We start from the raw sequence: 11053 nt of genomic DNA, 5'->3' as shown, positions 1-11053 counted from the left end.
TATTATGGCAAAGACTGGTTCATCCCAAAGATCCAGTCCCCCGGCACTCTGCCTGTTCAGTGTCAGGAAGGCTGTGATCAGTCTTACATAGGGGAAACTATTCAATTCAATTCAGTTTATTTATATAGCACCAAATCACAACAAAGTTGTCTCAGGGCACTTTACAGGAACATTCACATACATAAAAGCCAATTAATAAAGTTCTCTATCTAAGGAATCCAGCAGACAAGTTGAATCTTGGCTTTGTAGCAGTCTCCCATCCTGAACTAGCACAGTGGCAACAGTGGAAAGGAAAAACTCCCTTTTAAAAGGAAGAAACCTCCAGCAAAACCAGGCTTAGGACAAGCAGCCATCTGCTTTGACCGGCTGGTTGAGAGGACAGGAAGGAGAGACAGATGAACACTGAATGCTAGGTCCAGGTGTATCTGAAAGACAAAAAACACATGTTAAGGATAGAAAAAATAATTACAAATACAAAACAGGTTGAGCAGAGTAAGTAAAGACAGTAGCAGAGTGAAAATTGTGGTCAGTTTGTCCTCCAGCAGTCTTAGCCTATAGCAGCATAACTAAGGGACAGTTCAAAGCAGCATAACTAAGGGACAGCTCAGGAAACCCAAGCTGACCCTAACTATATGATTTAGCAAAAAGGAAAGTCTTAGGCCTAGTTGTAAAACTGGATAATGTGTCAGCCTCATGGACAGAGATTGGAAGTTGGTTCCACAAGAGAGGAGCCTGATAACTGAAAGGTCTGCCTCCCATTCTGTTTTTGTAAATTCTAGGAACCACAAGTAAACCTGCAGTCTGAGAGCGAAGTGCTCTGTTAGGAAAACATGGAACAATAAGATCTGTAATATAAGATGGAGCCAGGTTGTTGAGAGATTTGTAGGTTAGAAGCAAAATCTTGAATTCTATTCTGCATTTGACAGGGAGCCACTGGAGAGAAACTAAAACTGGAGAAATATGATCTCTCCTACTAACTCCAGTTAAGACTCTGGCAGCGGCATTTCGGATCAACTGAAGACATCTTAAAGGCATATTTGGACATCCAGATAATAAACCATTGCAATAGTCTAGTCTAGACGTGACAAATGCATGGACCAGTTTTCTGCATCATTTTTAGATAAGATGTTTCTAATTTTAGTGATATTACGTAGGTGGAAGAAGGTAGTTCTAGCAACGTTTTTAATGTGGGGGATAAAAGACATGTCCTGATCAAAAATAACACCAAGATTTTTAACATTAGAGCTGGAGGACAGATTAATGCCATCTAAGGAGGGAGAAAGACTGAAAAATTCATTCCTAAGGTGCTCAGGTCCAAAAACCAAAACCTCAGTCTTGTCTGTGTTCAACAGGAGAAAATTATGGGTCTGTGGATTTTTATCAAACTTGTTGTTCAATAAAATTTAGAAGACTGAGAACTTTTGTTAAAAATTGACTTAGTTTATTTATCTTCTGCAGAAGGGAGAACACATGAACAAAAACGCAGCCCAAGAGTTCTTGTGTGTTCTCAAAAAACATGAGCAGTACAGCTTCGTTTATACACCTTCACATGTAGCATGTTTTGGCACAACAGGCGCTCATTTGCAATCTTATCAGAGTAAAAACAGACAGTATGTTTGTGATCAGTGACTGGTTCTGGAGCTGGGTTTGAGAAACGGAAGTAAAAAGGTTTCACACACTGATGTTGAAGGGGTTTAGCTGCTATAATTTTAGATAAGCTTTAACAGAGTGTGATATAAAGTAAATGACTAATAGGAGTGATGATAAAATTGATGAACAAAATAAACTGGTATCAATGTTTTCATTTCCACAAAGTACTGATACTTTCTGAGACTCAGAGCTAAAACTGCAGGCAAACACATTAATTATCATTTTAAAGTAAACTGTAAATTGTGTAAACATATCAAACTTTTATATTAACAACCCAGAAAATATCAACAATTCCTCCCTTTTGTTCTCATAGGAAAAATAATAACACAAATATGTACAGATAGAGATATAGATACTGATTAACAGAACTTTCAAGGCACATGTGTCATACGGAGTATGGTTTAACATATGGCTATCATAAACATCAGTTAGAAATCTGCTAAGGCTGTTTTTGTGGGGGACAGACCCCTGTAATGAGAGCAAGCGTAAAAGAAATCATAAAAATAAAATGACAAAATTTTGAAAAGCAAAAACATAATAAAACAAAATATTTACATAATGGTTGTCATCTTGGCAGCACGGTGGCGCAACTGGTAGAGCTGCTGCCTCTCAGCGAGCAGGTCCCTGGTTCAAACCCCGGTCCAGGGGCCTTTCTGGGTGGAGTTTGCATGTTCTCTCTGTGCATGCGTGGGTTTTCTCCGGGTGCTCCGGTTTCCTCCCACAGTCCAAAAACATGCATGTTAGGCTGATTGGTAACTCTGAATTGTCCCTAGGTGTGAGTGAGAGAGTGAATGGTTGTTTGTCTCTATGTGGCCCTGTGATGGACTTGCGACCTGTCCAGGGTGTACCCCGCCCCTCGCACAGTGATTGCTGGACATGGGCACCAGCGACCCCCGTGACCCAAAATAGACTAAACGGGTAAAGATAATGGATGGATGGATGGATGGTTGTCTTCTTGTTGGTCAGGACAAAAACTGTAGAGTGGGTAGGTGGGTTACACTTATTGGAGTCAGGATTGACATTTGTTATGTAACAGGGCATAGGTTTCTGCCAGGTGTTCAGTGGTGAGGGCAGTTGAGATCAGACGTGTGGACAATGAGCGAATACAAGGTATACAACAGCAACCACAAGTTATTAGAATGGCTAAACAAACTCCTATGGAGATATTTGATAGCTTTGAAGAGCTGGTACATGACGTAACGCTAGTGAATATCCTTCAGAAGAGAGCCTTTCTTTATCACAGCGTGCAGGTCCGTATCCATGTATTCAAAGATGAGGTAAATGCCTTTATCATTTTGTGCTTGGATGATGTCGAGAAGCTTGACAATGTTGACGTGATCTCCAAACTCCTAGAGGAACATGATTTCTCTGTATGTTCGCTGGGCATCTGTTCTGTTTCTGAAAGCATCAAAGATTTTCTTCATAGCCACGATCTCCCCAGTCTATCTGTCAACGGCTTTCCATACAATGCCGTAGGCCCAGTGCTGGGGTGGTTTTCCATGTATGTTGCAGTAGGCCCATTTTTGCAGTGTCTTTTCCTGGGGGGAGAGCCTATAAAATGTCTGATGAAGAGTGGAGAGTTCTTTATGTGGGCAGTTGGTAGGGTGTAGAGGGGCAGAGAGTTTTTGATAGAGGATGGAGAGTTCCTTATGGATCAATGGATGAGGTGCAGCAAAACAGGGGCTGGTTTGGTAACCTGGGGTGGGGGGGGGGGGGGGGGGGGGGCTCACCTGGGTTTGAGACCCAGTGAGTGAGCCGCCTCGCCTAGGTTTGGGAAAAACCTAGCGAGTTAGCTGTCCTAGCTTACTTAGACTCAAAGTCTAAGACAAGCTGCTGCCTCAGCTGCCCGATGGCACTAAGTGAACTTATGGGGATTTGGCTTCTTCTTGTCCTCCCTCTGATAGTGGATTGATCCCTCTGAACAGCTTACAATGGGATGCGTGGATCCAGGTAGCTCGCTCAGCCACCTTGACAGCTGTGTGGGTTGTTAACAGCACCTGGAACGGTCCTGTCCACCTGGGGGAGTTCCACCTTTTCTTTCTGAAAGATTTAATCATAACAAAATCTCCTGGGGTTATGGCATGCAATTTTTCCTTTGCTAGGCCTGGGAGCCCTCTTTGGACCTGGGATCTCAGGGACCTTAGGTTATTTGTTAGTTCAATGCAATAGGTTAGCATGTTATGGTCACAGTGTTTCAGGTCATTAGTCGGGTTAGTTGTGGGTCCCACTCCCAGGTTGGGTGGGGCTGCAAACAATATTTCAAAAGGGCTAAGGTTATGTTTAGCCCTTCTGCGCATGCACATGCACATCAGTGCGACGGGTAAGCATGTAACCCAGTTGAGTTTTGTCTCGTCACAGATTTTTGTCAGTTTGTTTTTTAATGTCCCATTTTTTCATTTGTTATGTTAGGCATGTCAAGGAGGCTGGTGTGATATCTCAGCCATCATGCTGTTGAGAGGTGTGCAGTTTTTTGTTCATATAAAATTTGTGTGACAGAGTGGGGAACGAGGAGGGTCAGATCAGAATAACCCACAATATCTCTGCTAGCTAGGACTGCTTTGTCAGCAGCTGCCACAGCACGCAAACAGAGGGGCAGGCTTGCTGCTACAGAGTCCAATTTGGCAGAAAAACAGGCGACCGGTTTCAATCTGTCGCCATGTTTTTGGAGCAATACAGAAGTCATACAGCCACCGCGCTCATCCACAGCCTGAATAAAAGGTCTTGTGGGATCTGGAAATGCCAAGAGTGAGGGCTTGCTGCAGTTGTTTTTTCAGCGCTTCAAAGGCCTGCAGTGCCTCATTAGACCATGTCAATTTAGAGCTCATCAGTAGGCCTTTTTCATGACAGATGACACGTAGAGGAGTCTCCATTTCAGCAAAGTTAGGTATAAAATGCCTGCAATAACCGCAAAGTCCTATAAAGGACATCAACTGTTTCTTAGTCTCGGGAAGTGGCAGTTTCACTATTGCTTTAATGCGAGTGTCTGCAATTTCCCTACCTGCTGCTGAGATTCGATGGCCCAGAAATGTCACAGTGGTTTGCACAAACTGCAGTTTAGACAACGAGGCCTTGTGGCCCTGGTCTGCTAAATATTGAAACAGACGGACAGTGTTTTCTCTGCATGACTGCTATGAAGGAGTGGCTAGCAGAAGATCATCAACATATTGTAACAATGCACAAGCAGAAGGAAGTGAGAAACCTGCTAAACTGTCATTCAGCGCTTGGTGGAAAATGGTGGGTGACTCACAGTAACCTTGACACAGGTGAGTGAAAGTGTAAGACTTTCCTTGAAATTGAAAAGCAAAATAAAATTGGCTGTCTTGATGTACGGGCATGCTAAAAGGGAGGGATGGACAGTGAATAATTACTCCAGCTTTAAGCAAAGAGTGAAAAACAGGAGTAATGCCTCTTTCTGCATCAGGTTTTAGGGGGGTACTGAGGGATTTTGTGTCGATATGAGGATTTAGGTGTAATTTGAATGGGTTCTTGGCCTTTTATGCGTCTTACATCATATTTAGTCTGTGCCCATAGATGTGTTGGGACTGCTGCCAATTGTGGGTTGTCCTGAGACAAGGTGGACATTGTTAGTCATTTGTTATTGTCAATCACTTCTTTTGTGGGGCGTACAGTCAGCAGATGACAAAAATCTTGTCTGTACATGTTGAGAGAGGGTGACTAGAAAAAGCTGTCATGGGGTTCCCAGTCTGAAGTCTTGTGAGCTTTAAGTGCTAGAGGACCCAAGGAACGCCACTGTTGGTCAGGTGGTTTTGCCAGAGAAATGTGAGGGAAAGAGACTGCTGTAGTAAAATACAACGTCTGAGGAGTCATGTTGTATTTGAGTGTAATTGAGACAAAACAAGAGTCTGAGGTCCAACAGAGGGACGAAGTGGTCAATTGTGTCTCAGGGGTCATCAAAAATGAGTCTCCTAGTTGGTCAGCAGGATCGGAAGTCACGTGAGCTGTACAGTGAAGACGTTGTTCAGACATGAAACAAGTTGTGGGTGGGAGTCTGTCTCTGGCCATTTGAAGGAGAGACTGTTGTTGAGTAGAATCCAGCAGGAGACAAGAGTTTCTGGATTTTCTGCTTGTTTTAACACAAACAGACCTTCAGATCCACAACTAAGTGTTAACCTAAATTTTAGTATCAGGTCTCTGGCCAGTAAAATCACTGGGCAGGAGGCTGACAGCAGAAATTGATGATCATGTGTAATGTGATCAAAAGGATCTGTAGTTTTTAGAGGGGCTGTAACAGCTTCAGGAACAGCCTGACCAGACGCTCCTGTAGAATGTACTATTTTGCCTAAGAGAGGAGCGTCAGGAAAACATTTTTTCATAATCAGTGAATGTGTTGCTCCTGAATCCACAAGAAATTTAATTGGGTTGTTCTGAACCAACACTGTCAACATAGGTAACTTCAGATACGCTGACTGAGTGTATTTGTAATATGTTGGAATGATCTCGCCTGTGTCTGATGGAAAAACAAGTTTGTGTGTGCTGATACTTGCAGTGCGGAGTCCTGGGTCCTGGTCTCCCGGCACTAGTCAGGTGGAGTAACCTCCTCTCCGGCCTCTGCCCCCTGGATGTCCAAAACCACGTCCACTGCGTTGGTGTGGGCTTGGGTAAAAGTTCTGTCCATTTTGTGGCTGCTGTTTGCCTGGGCCGTGCTGCTGAGGCCTCGGGCCCTGTGTTCTGGGCTGGTATGGCGGGCGACCTCTGCCACGCCACTGATTCCTTTTGTGTGGGCAATCTCTGATCCAATGGTCAAGTCCTCCACACAGATAACAAGGATGAGGTCCAGCTGGGTCATTCTGGTGTTGATAAGGCTGGACTGGTTGCTGTTGAGGTCTTGGTGGGTGAGGTGGCTGGGCAGTGGCTGTGTTTAACGTCATCTGTGTCGCTGCTTGTAGCAGTGTGAGCTGAGGCTCTTCAGTTTGTCTCTACTTTTTCCTTTGGGTGGAGGTCTGCTCTGCTGTGTGTTGATCCCAGGCATGTCTGGCATGTCTGAGAAGCTCATTCAGACAGACACCAGTTTTCCACCCGATGTAGGTGGATTGAACAGCTTTGCGGATTGGTGGGAGAAGTCCAGTCGTCAGATTGGCAGAAAATAATCTCAAAAAACGTTGCTTGAGGGGCTTCTCGCCAGTCATCATTATCGATGGGAATACCAGAGTGGGTTCTGAAGACGGGCAGCAGTCTGTTAGCATAGTCTTGTGGGGCTTCATCTGGTCTTTGAACATTGTCTGTGATAGTGGTGAAGCATGTTTATCATAGCAGCAGCTACAGCAGCTCCTCCTTGTGCCAGGCCAGGCAAGTGCTGGCTTGCCATCTCGATCAGGGTCGCCTTGGGCCAGGCTCGGTACACCAGTTGAGGGCCAGTCGGTCCTCCAACCTCCAGCATTGGGTTGGTGAGCAGGTCTTCAGGATCGTCCACTCCATCTGCAGCTTGGGGAAGGTCAGATAATGATGATCTGCATTTTTGTTTTGTTTTTTTCTCTAGGCTTTGCTGTTTAACGTCATCACTTTGCTTTTTTATAGCTTCAGCCTTTTCTTCAAGGGCCTTAATTTTTCCCATTTGTCTTGTGACGACTTTAGTACTGGTCCCAGTGACAGGACCTTTAGTATCAGCTGGGGTCTTCAGCAAGGACACTGGTGGGGTTTCTTCATCTTCTTCCTCTGAATCAGATGCTGGTGCATATCCTTGAAAATCCTCATCAGAGTCGAGGGCCAAGGTGGGTTTTGGTGGTGGGAGCAGCTGAGCTTGACTTATAACCTTTGTGATTTTTCCTTCTTTTTTTTTGCCATTACAGGTGGGGCGTACGATGGTGGGTCAGTGAAACCAGCCAGAGAGGGGTACAGCGGTGCCACGGGAGACGGAGGTCCACAGGACTCCGGTATATGATGGAGAGAAGAGAAATTTGTCCTTAAGCAATTTCTTTTTATTTTCTGCTAATATTTTTTGTGAATTTGTCATTGTCTCATTTTTTAGAGCCATTTTTGGTTGCCTTTCCAACTTTTTTTGAGTCATTTAGTACATTTTAGACGCAGTTTTTTTGTGTTAGGGATTTGGACTGGTTTTTCCATAATTTAAACATTTGCTCATGATTGTGCATTGCAAAAACATGTCCTGTGGTATTTTCTTCATATTACACAATTTTTGTTTTTGTTTTAACAACTGTTCTTCTAATTTTTGAATTTCTTTGGGGTCAAAAGAACCATTTTTTGGTAAATTAAATTTATAATGCCACTGTGAAATAAAACTGAGACACGAATCTCCGTGTAATCTACGCATATGGTCCGCCTCTGGACTGTAAGGAATATAATCCTCTACTTTGCTTTTCCCTGCACCCATTTTTGTTTAATTTTCCTGGTGCTTCCTTGTTTAATTATCCACTATTTATTTCTCAGTCCCTTATCAGGAACCTACCTCGATTTTATACAAAATCTACCTCGGTTTTATTTTATTTTATTTTCTAAAACCTACTTTTGTTCTATTTATTTCTTAGTCCCTTATCAGGAACCTACCTCGATTTTATACAAAATCTACCTCGGTTTATTTTTAAAACCTACTTTTGTTTTATTTATTTCTCAGTCCCTTATCAGGACCTACCTCAATTTTATACAAAATATACCTCGGTTTTATTTTTAAAACCTACTTTGTTATAAATTTAAAAGTTTTTCAGTTTACCTTAAGTAGTTGTTTTTGTTGTCTCAGTCTGGTTTGAATTCTGTCTAGGTCGAATCCTCCCGATGGAAAACCAGAACGTTCCCTCGCTCTTAAAGACTAGCAGAGGATTAGTCAGAGTCAGAGTCAGAGTCAGAATTTCTTTATTGTCATTCGCATCTCATGTGGTACATGTGGTGGAGCGAAATTATGTACACGGGGTCCCAGTTACATCCGACAATAAAATGTATAAGAAAAACAGTAATATCATCTAAAATATGAACTAAGAAAAACATCAACTAAATATACATTAAGCACTCATAACATAAAACATTGAACATCAGCACAAACATGAACATGAGTCTGTGTGAGCAGATGAGCACGCATGAATGCATCAACATTGAAACAGATCAGCAGCAACATGAAACAGATCAGCAGCAACATGATGTGGTTTTTCACAGTGATTATTCTAGTTAGAGATTCATGAGTCTAACAGCCTCAGGGTAGAAGCTGTTCCTCAGTCTAGTGGTTCTACACTTAATGCTTATCAACCTCCTTCATGAGGGGAGTGGGGCAAAACGTGTGTGTGTTGGGTGAGTGAGGTCCTTCATGATGCAGGTAGCCCTATTCCTGCATCTGGAGGTGTAGATGTCTGTGATGGTGGGAAGGCTGACTCCAACAGACTTCTGTGCAGCCTTCACCACTCTCTGCAAAGCTTTTCTTTATATCTTTCTTTATATATATATAAAGTAAAGAGTATTGGCCCAAGCACTGAGCCCTGAGGAACTCCATGACTAACTTTGGTGTATGAAGAAGATTTATTATTTACATTTACAAACTGGAATCTATCAGATAGATATGATTTAAAACCATTTTAGAGCTGTTCCTGTATCCCAATATCATATTCAAGCCTCTGTAGTAAAATATTGTGATCAATCGTATCAAATGCAGCACTGAGGTCTAACAGGACCAGTATAGACACAAGTCCATTGTCTGAGGCCATGAGAATATCATTAGTGACTTCTACTAGTGCTGTTTCTATGCTATGATAAGCTCTAAACCCTGACTGAAACTCTTCAAACAGATAATTTTTTTGTAGATGTTCACACAACTGACCTGCAACTATTTTCTCTAGAATTTTTGAGATGAAAGTTAGATTAGATATAGGTCTATAGTTGGCCAGAATTTCTGAATCAAGATCAGACTTCTTAAGTAAAGGTTTAATTACAGCAACCTTAAAGCGTTGTGGTACATAACCATCCATTAAAGACAAATTAAGTAGATCCAAAATGTGGACATTAATTAGGGGAAATACCTCTTTAAACAGTCTGGTTGGGATGGGATCTAGCAGACATGTGGATGGTTTGGATGAGGTTATTATTTTTGACAATTCAGAGAGCTCAACAGGACAAAAACTGTCCACACATAAATCAGGCTCTAGTGAAATTTTTTAAGTTGCCTCATTTGACAGGGGACTAGAGATAGTAGAAGGAAGGATGGTTTGAATTCTCTCTCTAATTGAAATAATTTTATTTATAAAGAATCTCATGAAGTCATCACTACTTATAGTTGTAGGGATACATGGTTTAACAGAAATGGGACTTTTAATTAGTCTAGCAATAGTACTAATTGGTAAATGGACTGTACTTATATAGCACATTTCTATCTTATTTCAAGACACTCAAAGCACTTTACACTACAATCTGTGTCCTCATTTACCCATTCAAACAGCACTCTACTAGATATCTACAAAGCTAATTGAACAAATCATTCTAAAAAGACTAAACAGTGCTTTAGATCACATTCATACACCGATGGGACACACATCAGAGGTTATGAGGGGTTCATTGTCTTTTCCATGGACACTTCGGCATGTGACTGCTGGTGGATTCGAACCCCCAACTCTTGCATTGGAGGACGACTGCTCTAACCACTCAGCCACAGCCGCCCCTATTAGACAGAGTATTAGACAGAGTTTTATGTGACACCTTAAAAACATGTCAAAGATGCTGAAGAGGATGCATTAGTGTTAGTAGAACCATTTGAAATTGTGAGTTTTTTTTAATGCTGGTAGAAAATGCCTAACAGTGTTAAACAATGACAACAAGATGGCAAAGCAATGAAGTCCTGTATAATATTTAATAATATAAAAATTATTTGTCCAGCTGTTTTTTATTCAGCTCTGACCTGAGCTCCCTGTTCTCCTGTAACAGATGGTTTATTTCTGCTCTTTTTTTGTTCACACATTGTATTTGTACCTTTGTGCTGCTGTTTCATGTCCATCATCTGCAGCCTCACTGAGCTCCTCTCGTGGAGTTTCATCCACTTCATCTGAAGGTTTGTCTTGAAGAGGACATATCACAACACACATCAGTATTACTACAGTAAAAGTGACAACACTAGAAAATTTAAACAGTTTATTTCACAATAACACAGATGTCCACTCTGTCTAAACTCGGACTAAGTTACATGTAAAATATGAACCTGACCTAAACCAGGTTGGCTCACTTCTATGAACATGAACTAAACATGAGAACACCCGGACAAAATCATGGCACAAATTTATGGCACAACACCAACAAACTGAATTTAGACACTCACCATAATGTCTGGAACAAACTAGCAGATATCTTGGGAAGCTGGAGAAAGTTATCAGGACGTCTCACCTTCTCCTTTTTGTTACGTCCTACACATAATAATAATAATAATAATAATAATAATAATAATAATAATAATAATAAT

This window comes from Nematolebias whitei, chromosome 6, assembly GCF_014905685.2.
Source record: "Nematolebias whitei isolate Nwh7 chromosome 6, NemWhi1, whole genome shotgun sequence".
Classification (NCBI taxonomy): Eukaryota; Metazoa; Chordata; class Actinopteri; order Cyprinodontiformes; family Rivulidae; genus Nematolebias; species Nematolebias whitei.
Note: the sequence above shows the minus strand (reverse complement) of the source record.